Below are 15,442 nucleotides of genomic sequence, written 5' to 3'. Positions count from 1 at the left end.
TAATAATGTTTTAGAAGATTATCTTTTTAACAAGAATTTTTCTGTTTGAGTATTGAGCATTTATTTTCCTTAAATCTCTTTAATCATGATCTAAGATGATCAATTAATATTTACATGGCAAATATTTTTATTTTTTTATTGTGATCTGAAAACCCTTGTCAGAGTTACTTTAATTAAACAAACATTTTCTTTATACCTATAGAATAGATTTGTGGTGGTTACCGTTGTGGAGAGAGGGAAGTCTCTTTGCTCTTGCCTTCTTTTTTCCCTTCATGGTGGTATTACTGAGATTGCAAAAAAGGATACTTGCCTAATATCAGTTAACAGATTTCTCAGTGCATGAATGCTTTTTAAACGGGCGCTAACTTGAATCTGTGAGATTCAACTCATGAAGTTTTCAGGTAGTTTTACTAGATACTAAGTAATTAAAATTATTTAAAGTAATGTGTTTTGATTAGAGAGATCCTTTTTGTTGATGTGGCTCTAGGTCAATTTCCTTGTTCTTTATTATTTTCTAATGATAAATATCTGGCTAAACATGAATGGAAAAGCATGTTTCTCATCTTGAATTGTTTGTACAATAATGTTTATTCACAGTGATGAGATTTGAATGAGTAACATAAACTTCATTTGTTAAGAAAGAAACGCATCTTCTTCTCTAAATTAATTTGAACCTCAAAGGAAAAAGTCTGGGCATTGCCCTTTTCCTGGTGTGACAGTCTTCAGTTAAAGTCTGAGTGTTCTGGGCGATACCTCCTGGTGGTGGTCAATCTAAGTAAATTCTGAATGAAAAAAACAAAACGTTAACAAAAATGATAAATCTTAGATGTGACTTAATTTAATCTGTCCTGAAATTTGGGGGGCCGTTCCTATACATATTCCTCTTCAGCTGTGATGACATTTGAGGGATTCAGGGTCACGGATAATCTTTACTTGTTTGTGTGCATTTTGTATAATCCGTTCTGGTCTGGTAGCCAGGTATGAAAGAACAAGTTACACATAAGCATATTCTAGAAATCCCTATTCTTTTGAAAACCTTAGGAATTATTCCTTGTTTTCAAAAGGTTTTCTCAAAGGAAGTTATGAGTAAAATAAAGCAATCTCCCGTTTATAATTTTGACGTCTGGTGATAAGGGATGGACCTTAAAAATAGTGCTGCCCTCCTCCTCAGGCCTGGCAGAAAACAGTTCACGTGAGGTTTAACTTGAATGTCAGTTTTTTGTGTTAGGCCTGTGAAGGCAATCTTTTATCTTATACAAAAAATGAAAAGAAAATTTATTAACATGTAGAATTTTCTACTGTTAAAGAGCTATATTGTGCAAATTAAGAGGTTAGATTAAATTTACTATTAATGCGAAACCCTTATAGATCTTTAGTTAGAGACTCCTTTTCATTGTTTTCTGAGCAGAGTTTAATGCATTCACCTGTTCAGAATTTTATAACTAAAGAAAGGAAAAGTGAAAACAAGTCAAAGTGTAAAACCAAGACACTGGTTGTAGCAGACTGACTGCAGAGACTGCCATTTGTTGGACCAGCTTCTTGAGAAGTTTAAATGTTATCACTGTTTTGTTCTAGTGATTGTCTCTTCCTGTATGTAGCACTTCACAGTGAAGGAAAAAGATAACTGAAGTCAGTCTGATCTTCCCAGCGTAACTTTTGCCTGTATGCTAGAATTTCCCAGAATCGTTGGCTTTCAGTGTAAGAATTAACTTTTACATACTGCCGTTGTATTTGAGCATGTGACGTCAGTAGTCACTCTGTTAGCTGGTGTGTGTACGTCTCTACATGTTGAAGGGAATGTTGAGACGAACTTCGCAGATTCTTCCTCCCGTAGAGACAGCACTGTTGCGCGTGTCTGACTGACACTGTGACCGCTGTCTGTGCTAAGCCGTCGCAGCTGAAACAGTGAAGTGTAAAATGTGAAATGGTAAAGGGGACTCAGCGGGTTGTTTTTTATGAGTGGCCAAGTATATTGTGAATCTATAAAACAGCAACAATAGTTACTATTTATTGCATTCCCTCTGTTGGCCAAGCTCTGTGGCAGACACTTCATGTTTGTTGTTACTGACCCTTCACGATAATCCCGTGTGACGGCGGCGTTCCCGGTTGGATGTGTGTGGCAGCAGACTCGCGATGACTAAGTGACGTCCCTGGGGTGACACAGGTGAATGGCTGAGCCGGGACTGAGTCCAGTTTGGCCTGTTCTTTGCTCTGCTGCTCACAGAGATCTTAGATTGGAAAACGTGCCATCAACATTTAACATCTTAATTTCAATTAATGGCAATATTTTAACTACGTTGTTCCTCCTTGACACATGAGCTTGCGTCCACGCAGTGAGGTCTGCAGCTGACCCGGCCACAAGAGCTCCCTCTCCCTCTCTCTGTTAGCATTGCAAATAGAGATTCGGCTTCACTTCTGCAGCTTACCGGCATCCATCTGCGTGCCTTCTCTGACTCCCAGCCCCTGCAACTCCTACCTTCACCACCAAACTAAGTTTACTCCTAGTATTACCTGCTTACCATAGAAATGTTTTCATTCGAAGCCTCTTACACTCTGCCGACACCTGTACAGAAGCCACTGTGGAAACCGTGCTGCCCTAGACCTGGCAAGGGCTGTGCTTGCATCCTCCCAGCCCTACATCCGGTCCTCTCGGCAGACACAGGACAGATCCAAACCCCAATTTAAGTGCTTTCCTTACCCCATCTTCCCACCTCCTGCCCTTGCACCCTTCTGTCATCACAGCACCTACTCTGTAATAGGCACTGGGTTTAGACCTGAAGGTAAAGAAGATGGATAGGCAGTCTGGAGCCGCAAGGGGCTCACAGTCTCACAGCGGAGACGCGCGCGCACAGACGCGAACCGTAGCGGATAACGCAGAGCGCGGCGTCGTGGTAGCTGCCGCTCGTTCAGCACTCGCCCTGTGTCGCCCCTGGACCGAGTGTAAGCCTTCCTTTGTTTCTTCTAGTCTTCACAGCAGTCCTCTGAAGTAGGTCGCACCATGACTATTCCTGTTGTAAGTGTCACAAAACCGCGGTTGCGGGGCGTGAAATAGCCCCGCGCGACCACACCCCCGTGCGCGCCGGAGGCGGGGTGCCGGGGGCGGGGTGCCGGGGGCGGGGTGCCGGGGGCGGGGTGCCGGGGCCGTAAGCCCGTCCGCGCGCTCCCTTGCCGCGCGCCGTGCGGCCGCCTCGGCGCACACAGGGACAAGACAGGAACGGCACGTGAGCTGAGTTTTAAAAAATGAAATTTTTCGGGTAGGTTGGGCGCCAGGAACATTTAAGTCCAAGGCATAAAAGAAAATTGTAGGTTCCAGGAATGAATAAGCCATCTGCTTTTTTCACATTGGTCTGTCTTCTTAACAGCTGCTAACCACTGAAGATGAAGAGTACCTTATCAGTGTCAGGAAGGGGAGATAGAGGAGGTAGAAAGTTACTCTCACCTAGAAGCCAAAAGAAATGTACTCGGGACTCACGTAGGTGCTGACGTATTGAGAGGTACAATCCTCTGGTTCAGCCAAATTACCAGTTGACTCGGCTTCTCTGGGTCCTTTGAATCCTGCCGTTTACAGCCCCACGTCCTGTGAAAATGCATACTAAACAGCTGGTTTGAAAATGGTTTGGGAGCAGAAGTTTTATGTTTTCATGTGTTCTTGATGGCAATGTGTCCTACAGATGTTCTAGGAAGAGGTAAGTTTATTCCAGACTAGAAATAGTTCACTTATACTAAAAATTAAATGTTTCCCCATTATACAACTTTGCTGAAGTTTTATGATATCTTAATAAAATAATTTTAATTGCTTTATTGCCTTAAAATATTACAGAAGTAATTCTAGTTCTGTTGGCTTAGTAGCTTTCCTATAAACAGCAAATATCCCCTGTCTTTACTAAGCTGTTTATGTGGTAACCATTAAACCAGGAATAGATCTTTTGGGTAATTATTTTAATCTTCACGGTTATCCTGTGAAAGCTATTATTATTCCATCTTATAGGCTCAGTGAGGCTGAATGACTTGTCCAAGATCCCATAACCAGTGTGTCAGCAGCGCGAGTTCAGGATGAGGACTTTCAGCCAGGCTACAAAGCACTAAACTAGAATGATGTAAAACCAAAGCAAGCTATATATTTTTTTAAAAAGAAAGAGGAAAAAAACCCACTAAAGCATTTTTATTCATTAATAGCCTACTTTGTTCCAGATAGGATGAAGGAAGTTTGCAAGTAATACAAAATAGCAAACTGTAATTTGTAAGAAAAAAGAAAGAAAAGTGTGAGGATATAATAATGGAACCTGAATGAGACCAATAAAACAGCATCCCACAGAAGTGCCCTGTGTGTTTTTATAAGTGGACCTCAGGCTTGGCTCCAGGATTTTCAGCAGCCAGCACTAAACGGGACACCTGGCCACTTTCAACATTTCAAGGTGTCTGTGTGATAGAAACAGACCAGTTGATTAGAAGAGCCGCAGCTGTTCCTGGTCAAAGACCAAACAACAGTCTCTTCATTGCTCTTCTGTTAAGGAGACCTTCCAGTATGAGTCCACCAGCTACTATCCTTAATATTCCATGATGGTGTGGGTTCATAATCATAAAAATAGAGCAATTTAGAAAACAGAAGCTCTTTCAAAACTTATGTAGAAATACAACACACAGGAAAGCGTCCAGGTGACAAGTTCGCAGCTCTGTAAGTTACCACAGTGATGATCACACCACGCAACTACCACCCAGGTCCCAGAAGTAGCCCCCGGAGCCCCATTCACACCCTCTCCGTCTCTCCGCACTCACTCCTCCTCAGCTCCTCAAAATAACCATGATCTCAGCTTCGGATACAGGAGTGTGAGTTTCTGAATTCTATATAAATGTCTTCTTAGGGTGTATATTCTTTTGCTTGAAATTGTTTGTGAGATTTAACCATGTTATTTGTAAATGTAGCTGTAGGTTATTCTCACCGCTGCATCGCTTTCCCTTGTGTAAATAAAGCTCTAGCTATTTTTTGATGAACGTTTGAATTTCCTCCGTTTCGGCCTGTTGAGAACATTGCTGTTGCCGTGCTGTCATTACGCTCCCATGAGCAGTGAAGACAGTTCTGATTGTCTTACACCCTCACCAGCCTGTGCGGTTGCCAGTCTCCATCTAATTTTAGCCACTCTTTGGCTATGAAGAGGTTTCTCGTTATGATTTTAATGTGTATTTCCCTAAGTACTCACAAGATTGAGTAATTCCCCTCAGCATCCAGAACAATGTTGGCATGCAGTAGGTACTCCATGAGAATGTTCTTAATGAATAAATGATTGTGAAAGGCTTTGCTGATAAGGTAACGTGTAAGTTGTGACAGAAACAGTAAGAAGCTTCCTGATGTGCGAAAAACGGTGGGAAGATCATTCCAGGCAGAAGCAGCAGCCAGCACAGAGACCCTGGAAGGAGATGGAGTGGCCTGTTTGGGAAACAGACTAACATGGCTGGAGTGTAGTAGAAGGTGGGGAAGTGGTGTGAGGTAAGGTGAGAGAGGAAGACAGAGTCAAACCCTGAACAGTGTTTTGTAAGCAGGATAAATCGTTTGGGTTTTATTCTTAGTTAAGTGAGAATGGTTTTAAGCAAAGAGTGATGTGATCTGATTTGCCCCGCCTGCTGTATGATGAGTTGATTGTAGGAAGGTCAGAATGGAAATAGGGGAATTCATTAGGAGGCTGTTGAAACAGTCCAGGTAAGAGCAAAGGTGACTTAGAAGGATGGGAGAAACGGACGTCTTAGCAACGCGGATATATTAAAGATAGATTTTAGAGGTTGAGAACTTGCTGATGGGCTGTATGAGGGACATGAGAGAAAGCAGTCGGCGACTCCAGAGATTTTTGACTTGACAGTTGAGTGAATAGTTGGTGCCATTTACTGAAGCTGGGGAAGCATAGAAGATCAAAGCTCTGTTTTTTATGTTAAGGTTGAAATTCCTGTTAAATGTTAAAAATGAGAATATCAGGTAGGCAATGGATATGTGGGTATGAGGTTCTAAAAAGGGGTCAGAGCTAAAAATAGGCTTACTTGTCATTGGTGTGCAAATGGCATTCATACATAAAGAGAAAGGGGTCCAGGAGCAAGTTTGTGGCACTCCTGACCTTCAAGGTCAAGAGAGTCAGCGAAGGAGACCAAAAGCACCAGTAGGATAGTGGGGAACTGACAAATGTGCAGACGTTAGTCTCCCAAAAGGAGACTGTCAAGACGGGAGCATTTCAGCATAGTTGTTTTAATTCGGTTTTTAAACTTCCCTCATCCATCTGAAGAATGAATTTATTTAAAATGATTTCTTCTTCATTTTTCACCAATTATCAGAAGGTGATGGGTGACTTACGAAAGAACTTCAGCAGGAGGTATGGTCTGTCACTGAACGATTACTAAGACCCCCTTCCTGCAGAAATTAGAGAAATGTTAGCTATTTCAGGACAAGGCCGGCCAAAAAAAAATTTTTTTTTAAAGAAAAAACTATTACAGGCTGGTGGAGCCAACTGTCTTTCTAAGGAAAGTTCATTGTGATGGTTTCCAGAAGCTCTGTCTCCCTGCCTCCTTTGTTGAGGAGGAATACTTTAAGTTAAGTCATCATATGTCACAAGAATCTTTTATTTCTACCAGCCAAGTACAAAATTAGGAGTTTGAGTAAATAAAAAGAAATCTAAACAAAGCCCTTACTGAAGTTTGACTTAGAAAACGTTTGTATGTTTTTAAATTCTGATATCTCTGTTTATGTATATCTGAGCTATAGGTTTAATTAAATATCTACCAAAAAGTATTTTTAGTGTCCTAAACATTCTTAATATGTTTAATATGTATAGTTATTCTGTTATCAAACTAGAATTTTTGAAACGAGGATCTTTAAGAATCAAATGACAGATGACCCTTTGGTAATGTTTGGATCTTTTTTTCCCATTTTCTTTAGTTTAATAATAGTAAAAATCATTTAAATTTGAATTTTTTTTTAAAGAAGCTTTTTAAAGACTCATTAAACATTGATTTTCATCTAGGTATTAAAACTGGAATATTAAAGGTGGAGAAAACTTTAATCATCTGGCTCTGTAGTTACTGGCAGCTATTTTTTTCTCTTTTTTTTCAAACTGAATGATTTTTTTAACTGGCTGCTTATTCTGTACTGACTGTTTCTACCAGTCTTTATTTCCTTTTAATTCTTGCAAAGCTCCAAGTGTATTCCCTAGCTCACAGAGTGGTAGGTGACCTGGAGTAGAATTGGCATTCTTACTCATAAGCTGCATTGATAATCTATCTGGAGGCAGAAATAAGAACCAGAGATGGTGTTTTCTGTTTGTAACTGTTGGTAATAGAATTTTAATTTTAGAATTGCTGTTTGAGAAAATTTTCAAAATAGGGAGTTACAAGCCTTCATGTTCATTTTACAGTGACAAGTGCCAGGTGTCTCAGTGTAGGAGCTTCTTGATAAAGGGAATTATTCATCTCTGCCTGTTCTTCCTCCAGTCAGAGCGACGTGACGTCACTCAGCCCACACAAGCTCAGCGCAAGGAAATTCTTTTTCTCTGCTGCCCTGAATGTCCTGTGTCGATAATGAGAGACCGTATTTGTGCTCCTGTGAAAATTTGCTTTAAGGACCTTGAATTAAATGTTTAGCACTATTTTTAATCTTACAACCTCAGTTTATCAAAAAAATTCATTCTTAATGACGTCTTTAAATGAATGTTATTACTGCTGTTCCTCTTATATGTTCCGTTTTATTTTGGGTAAGCAGTTTATCTTATTTGAAGTCATAAGATTAAAACTTTATTTGTACAAATGTACAATGTTTTATGTCTGGAGTAATATCACTGTGTAGAAGAGTTAAAGCTGAGATTTCAGATTTATGTATTTTTTAAACCAGACATGTTCTTAAAGGTTCTCTGGTTTTTCACTTGATAAACGAGGAAGCCGAGGGCCCGGGAGTTAAAGGGACTTACCCGAAGTCGCAGAGACGGAACTACTGCCCGGGCACTCTGCCTCTGACCTCCTCCATCCCGCTGCCCGGCCGCAGTCCTGCCGGCCGACTTAGCCGGCCCGTGTTCGGTGCACGGGGAGCGGCACAGACGTCTGACTGAGTCAGAGTTCATTCCTCCTCAGATGAGAACCTGGTGTCCGGTTAGCAGAAGTCTGCTCTCACCTGCTATTCTTTACTTTCCTTTCAGCTTGAGGTTCTGGACTTCTGTTTGATCCGCGACTGGGGAAGTGGTCTGCCTTGACCCTTCAAATTCTGCTTCAGTTCCCAGTGGTTGCCACTGAAATCTTAGCTTTTAAATATAGATGACTTTTTGAAAACAGAGGCAACTGAGATTTTTCAGCCAAACCTGACATTTCTAGAAACACAGAGCTAGATAAAAATAGTCAACCCAATTGTGTGTGTGTAAATTTATATATATGTATATTATTGAAGAAATTCAAGCTTACCCAAGGACATAAATTAGCTCACCTATTCAATACATTCTGTTTCAAGAGTTTATTTAACTGGTGACCACACTTCCAGCAATTGTTTCTAGATTAACTTTTTTTAATCTCCAAGGCTGTGTATCTTTCATTCATTCTTTGCCTCCAAAAAGAGTATGTAATGCACACATTCATACCGAGAAAAGCCGTAATAGTCCCGCACAGGGCGCCGTACCTTTGGTCAAGACTTTCAGGCCGCTTGCTGGTTTCATGTCCATAAGAAGAGGGCGTTCTACCCAGTTACGAGCATCTGCATATCCTGTTCCTACTATAGAGTAACAGGAGATTGTTTAAAAGTTTGTTAATGAAAAATGCATTTCTAATGATGGTAATTTCATTAAAGAATTGGAATTCAATCATGAGAATATGAAAGAAAGAGATATGGTAGGAGAGGGTAAGGTGAGATAATAAAATCACTTTGAAAATAAAAACTAAAAACAGAAAACAAGGCGGAGAAAGGAATTGGAACCTAGAAAAGGTGAGATACCAAGGAAGGAAGCCTCTCAGAAGCACTGACTGAAGTAGGACATGCCTCTAGAAAGCTTTGTTACAGGACTTCTGGGGTAGAATCTGGGTGAGCAGCCAATTTAGAGAACACAGTCAGTCTGGAGCTAGGGATTTGGGTCTGGTACTTAGAATTAAAGGACCAAATAAATTCCCCCGAGAGATAATGTCACACTGGCCAAGGAATAGAGTCAGTTGAAAGTATAAAGTCAGACTTGGGTAAAGTCAGATATTAAGCTGTGAGAGATGGCGTTTTCTCCTGACATTGTGCTGGGCACTACAGGAAGTATGGTGTAGTCTTACTCTCAAGAAATCACAATCTGATGGGAAGAAACGAAACAGTTAATTTGATGGAGACTGTATGGTTGGTACCGATAGCACTTGATAGTTCAGAAATGGGAGCAGACACAGCACTTAATTTGATTTATTTTAATTAATGGTTGTCATACTGTCCTTGATGCTCAGGGGCAAGCTGAACTGTGAGAGCTTTGACGACAGACTGTGCCTTTTTCAGTCTTGTATTTCTTAAAATCTTTCAGAAGTCCTGATGCAGTAACATGAGCTGATGGATTCAGTCCGTTCTCATGGTGTTCAAATTGTCCTGAATTTGGTTGGAGCTCCTTCAAGTTAGTAGCTTCAGTGTCTTTTTTTTTTTTAAACAACCTCATTAGTCTTGGAGCATTTCTATGTTTTCTGAAACCAGGTTAGCAAGTTTTAAAATAGTACTTTACATCAAATGAGTATAGCTAGGTTTTTTAATGTAAGGTAGTAAAACAATGTTTACTAGTATAATTGGCCTTCCATGTGCTGGGGTCCACTCCATGGATTCCATCAACCTCGGATTGAAAACACTTGAAAAAAAATATTCCAGAACATTTCAAAAAGCAAAACTTGAATTTACCACACAGGCAACTATTTGTTTATAGATTTATAGATTTATACTGCATTAGACATTATAACCAATTTAGAGATTATTTAAATTACGCAGGAGGATGCGCACAGAGTATATGCAAATCCTGCTCCATTTATGTAAAGGCCTTGAGCGTCTGTGAATTTGGTATCCACGGGGTCCTGGAACCAGTCCCCCTCAGATACTGAAGGATGACTGTACTAATCTGTAAGTTGCTTAATAAATGGTCCCAACAATTACTCTGTGGCTATTGGATTGGAAACGAATGGCACAAAAACCACTTCAAGGGGAACTGAATGTCAGATACCACTTAGGCAATGAGAAATAGAGGCAGATGAAAATACGCGTTTTTTTAAAGGAAATAGAGCTAGCTCTAAAGCCTACAATGACAGGTTTTATAGTTATTTATAGCAGTTCTTAAACAGACTTAATTCAGTAAGGGTGGAAGAGACTTTTCTTCCTTACAGCCTTCCCATGGAAAAGCCATGTAATGGTCGACTCTTAGGTCTTAGACCTGAGGAAAGTGAGATATAAACGCCCAGGCCGTTTCCATAATATGTGTCACATGGTATCAGGAAGGTTTGAGCACGACTGCAGCGGTGTTTGTCGCACTTAGAGTGATGCTAACAGAGTGTGCTTGATGATACCCTTCAGCCTGATGTGGGGCAGCCAGGACGAACTATGATTTTAAAATCCAGTGAATTTACTCATGTACTCAGGTTTCAAGATTTGAGTATTTATGTTTTTAATTTATTTCATTTTTTCAAAAGCTGCTTCTCCCTACACTTCATGTCTTGCTTTCTCCTTCACTGTCCCGCCACTGTTCCTAAACACATCCACGAAGTAGAGCAGAGGAGAAAAACAGGTCTCCGTGCAGTTTACCAGGTTCTTTATAGCAGTTCCGGATTTTGTTTGTTGTTCTTTTTTTCTTTTTTGATAAGTTTAGTTTTGTTTCTGAATTTTGTGTCTTTGTTTTCCATCTTACTACAGGTGGTTGAAAAACTATCATCTTTAGAACAGTGGACTTAGGGTCAGGAATCCTGGATTCTAGGCCTATTTCTGCCACTGATTAACTGTGTGGCCTTAGGATGCCAATTTATTTCATATATTCATTCAATCAGTGAGCACTTGAACATCTTCTAGCTCCCAGGCATGCCTCAGGCCTTGCCTCAGTTTCTGCATCCCAGAAGAGTTATACTAAATAATCCCAAAGTCCTTCCCCCCTAGTCCTGTGCTGTGGCAGAACTGTGTGATGCCATGGCCCAGAAACATGAAAAAGTCCCTGGGCGTGGGGCTCCCTAAATGCTGTGCTGAAGGGAGAGTAGAAGATAGCCAGGGTAAGAAGAGTAGAAGGATATTTTAGGCAGATAAGCCATCATACGCAAAGGTTTGGAGGCAAATAAAGAGCTCATGAAGAGAATAACCCTCCCAGACTTCAGACAATACTGCAGAGCTACAGTCATCAAAACAGCATGGTACTGGCACAAAACCAGACATACGGATCAGTGGAACAGAATAGAGAGCCCAGAAACAAGCCCACACACCTATGGTCAATAATCTTCAACAAAAGAGGGAAGAATATGCAGTGGAGAAAAGACAGTCTCTTTGGCAAGTGGTGTTAGGAAAACTGGACAGTCACATGTAAATCAGTGAAGTTAGAACACTCCCTCACTCCATACACAAAAATAAACTCAAAATGGCTTAAAGACCTAACTATAAGATAAGACACTATCAACCTCCTAGAAGAAAACATAGCAAAACATTCTCTGACATAAATATTAGCAGTGTTCATCTAGGGCAGGCTACCCAGGCAATGGAAATAAAAGCAAAAGTAAACAAATGGGACCCAATTAAACTTACAAGCTTTTGCACAGCAAAGGAAACTATAAACAAAACAGAAAGACAACATACGGAATGGGAGGAAATATTTGCAAGTGACACAGCTGACAAGTGCTTAATTTTCAGAATATACAAACAGCTCACACAACTCAATAACGAACAGAAACCCAAACGCAAATTGGGCAGAAGACCTAAACAAATATTTCTCCAGTGAAGACATACAAATGGTCAATAGGCGCATGAAAAAGATGCTTAGTATCACTAATTATAAGAGACATGCGAATCAAAACTACAATGAGGTATCACCTCACACCAGTCAGAATGGCCGTCATTCAAAAGTCCACAAGCAATAAATGCTGGAGAGGCTGTGGAGAAAAGGGAGCCCTCCTGCACTGCTGGTGGGAATGTCGTTTGGTGCAGCCATTATGGAAAACAGTATGGAGATTCCTCAAAAAAACTAAAAATAGACCTACCATATGATCCAGCAATCCCACTTTTGGGTATATATCCAGAGGGAACTCTAATTTGAAAAGATACATGCACCTCACTGTTCACAGCAGCACTATTTACAGTAGCCAAGACACAAGCAACCTAAATGTCCGTTGACAGATGACTGGATAAAGAAGTTTTGGTGTATTTATACAATGGAATACTACTCAGCCATAAAAAAGAATAAAATAATGCCATTTGCAGCAACATGGATGGACCTGGAGATTGTGACACCAAGTAAAATAAGCCATATGGTGATTTTAAACAAACATATGATATCACTTATATGTAGAATCTTAAAAAATGATACAAATGAACTTATCTACAAAACAGAAACAGACTCACAGACATAGAAAACAAACTTATAGGGGGAAAGCTGGGGGTGGAGGAATAAATTGGGAGTTCCAGATTTGCAGGTACTGACTACTATATATAAAACAGATAAACAGCAAGGTCTTACTGTATAGCACAGGGAACTACATTCAATATCTTGTAATAGGCTATAATGAAAAAGAATATGGAAAGGAATATGTATGTATAACTGACTCACCATGCTGTACACCAGAAATTAATACTACGTTGTAAACCGACTCTACTTCAATTTAAAAAAGGAGTGAAATCTGTAGAGAGGGTCACCTCTAGAACCAGAGGGAAGTCCCTGATCTGTTTGTTTTTAGTGTGTGGTACTAAAAACAGCATTTATAGAGATTGATCTGATGGCTGAGGATAAAGCTTTCTTAGTCAAACAAGAGGAAATCCATAAAATGCAGTCTTCTTCCTTGATTATGCTTTGAATTATGTTCCTTTTAAGGTCTTAGTCCGGATAATGCATTTCAGAGCCAATTTGAATCTTTTCATTCTAATTTAGATATTCTTTTGCTCTTATCCACCAAGCTACCCAACACTTCACACTCAATTTTTAGTGCTGTCTGTTCTTAAATACAAGAAGACCAGTTTCTTCCACTGTGCTAGGATTTTGAAATACAGTCAGTCATTTCAACAACCTTATTTTCCTTTGCATTAAGTAATTCAATTTTAAAATGCTAGTTTTCTGGTTTTTTTTTTTTTAAGAAACAACATAGTTTTACAGAAAACTATAAACCATTGATGAAGGAAATTAAAGAAGACTTTAAAAAATGGAAAGATATTCCATGCTCTTGGATTGGAAGAATCAATATTGTTAAAATGGTCACACTGCCCAAGGCAATCTACAGATTTAATGCAATCCCTATCCAATTACCCAGGACATATTTCACAGAACTAGAAAAAAATCATAATAAAATTCATATGGAACCATCAAAGACCTAGAATTGCCAAAGCATTACTGAAGAGAAAGAAAGAGGCTGGAGGAATAACTCTCCCAGACTTCAGACAATACTATAGAGCTACAGTCATCAAGACAGCATGGTATTGGTACCAAAACAGACATATAGACCAATGGAACAGAATAGAGAGCCCAGAAATGAACCCACAAACTTTTGGTCAACTCATCTTTGACAAAGGAGGCAAGAATATACATTGGAATAAAGACAGTCTCTTCAGCAAATGGTGTTGGGAAAACTGGACAGCAGCATGTAAAACAATGAAGCTAGAACACTCCCTTACACCATATACAAAAATCAACTCAAAATGGATTAAAGACTTAAACATAAGACAAGATACAATAAACCTCCTAGAGGAAAACATAGGCAAAACATTATCTGACATACATTTAAAAAATTTTCTCCTAGAAGAAATAAAAGCAAGAATAAACAAATGGGACCTAATGAAACTTACAAGCTTCTGCACAGCAAAGGAAACCAGAAATAAAACAAGAAGAAAACCTACGGAATGGGAGAAAATTTTTGCAAGTGAAACCGACAAAGGCTTGATCTCCAGAATATATAAGCAGCTCATACGACTCAATAAGAAAAAAATAAACAACCCAATCCAAAAATGGGCAGAAGACCTAAACAAGCAATTCTCCAAGGAAGACATACAAATGATCAAAAGGCACATGAAAAAATGCTCCATATCACTAATTATCAGAGAAATGCAAATCAAAACTACAATGAGGTATCACCTCACACCAGTCAGAATGGCCATCATTCAAAAATCCACAAATGACAAATGCTGGAGAGGCTGTGGAGAAAGGGGAACCCTCCTACACTGCTGGTGGGAATGCAGTTTGGTGCAGCCACTATGGAAAACAGTGTGGAGATTCCTCAAAAGACTAGGAATAGACTTACCATATGACCCAGGAATCCCACTCCTGGGCTTGTATCCAGAAGGAAATCTACTTCAGGATGACACCTGCACCCCAATGTTCATAGCAGCTCTATTTACAATAGCCAAAACATGGAAACAGCCTAAATGTCCATCAACAGGTGACTGGATAAAGAAGCTGTGGTATATTTATACAATGGAATACTACTCAGCCATAAAAACCGACAACATGATGCCATTTGCAGCAACATGGATGCTCCTGGAGAATGTCATTCTAAGTGAAGTAAGCCAGAAAGATAAAGAAAAATACCATATGAGATCGCTCATATGTGGAATCTAAAAAACAAAAACAAACAAACAAAAACAAAGCGTAAATAAAGGACAGAAATAGACTCACAGACAGAGAATACAGACTTGTGGTTACCAGGGGTGTGGAGGGTGGGAAGGGATAGACTGGGATTTCAAAATTGTAGAACAGACTACACTGTATAGCACAGGGAAATATACACAAAATGTTATGATAACTCACAGAGAAAAAAATGTGACAATGAGTGTGTATATGTCCATGAATAACTGAAAAATTGTGCTCTACACTGGAATTTGACACAACATTGTAAAATGATTATAAATCAATAAAAAATGTTAAAAAAAAAAAAAAGAAACAACATAGTTTTGACAGTTTTTCAAACTAGAGACATTGGAAAATGTGCTCCACAAATTTACTAAGTGTCAATTAAAGGAAAATTGATAAAAGATAAATAGCTAGCTCTCTCAGATTTACAAAAACTAAAAATGTTACGTTGTGGTTGGAAGTCTTTAGTGCAGTAAATCATGTGCTTTTCATGGACCATATCTCCCAGATGCAGTTGGACATGAGATAATCAGATTTTCACTCCCCACAAGCTGGACAGCTGAAAATGTCATACCAATAACATATGTCAAAGACTTAGTGCCACTTTGTTGCCTGTCTGATTTAAGTTGCTGTGGTCAGTCTGAGGAACCTGTGATGTGATAAGATAGCATTCATGAGGTCAT

General features: G+C 39.6%; 1 protein-coding gene across 10 annotated transcripts in view; it reads left to right on the top strand.

Moving 5' to 3' along the window:
* EVI5 (ecotropic viral integration site 5) overlaps positions 1-15,442 on the top strand; it is a 163,876-nt gene that overhangs the window by 132,831 nt on the left and 15,603 nt on the right. The gene's annotated exons all lie outside the window — the stretch shown is intronic.

The sequence above is a fragment of the Camelus bactrianus genome, chromosome 9, assembly GCF_048773025.1.
Source record: "Camelus bactrianus isolate YW-2024 breed Bactrian camel chromosome 9, ASM4877302v1, whole genome shotgun sequence".
NCBI lineage: Eukaryota > Metazoa > Chordata > Mammalia > Artiodactyla > Camelidae > Camelus > Camelus bactrianus.
This window is presented reverse-complemented; position numbering and strand designations above follow the sequence as displayed.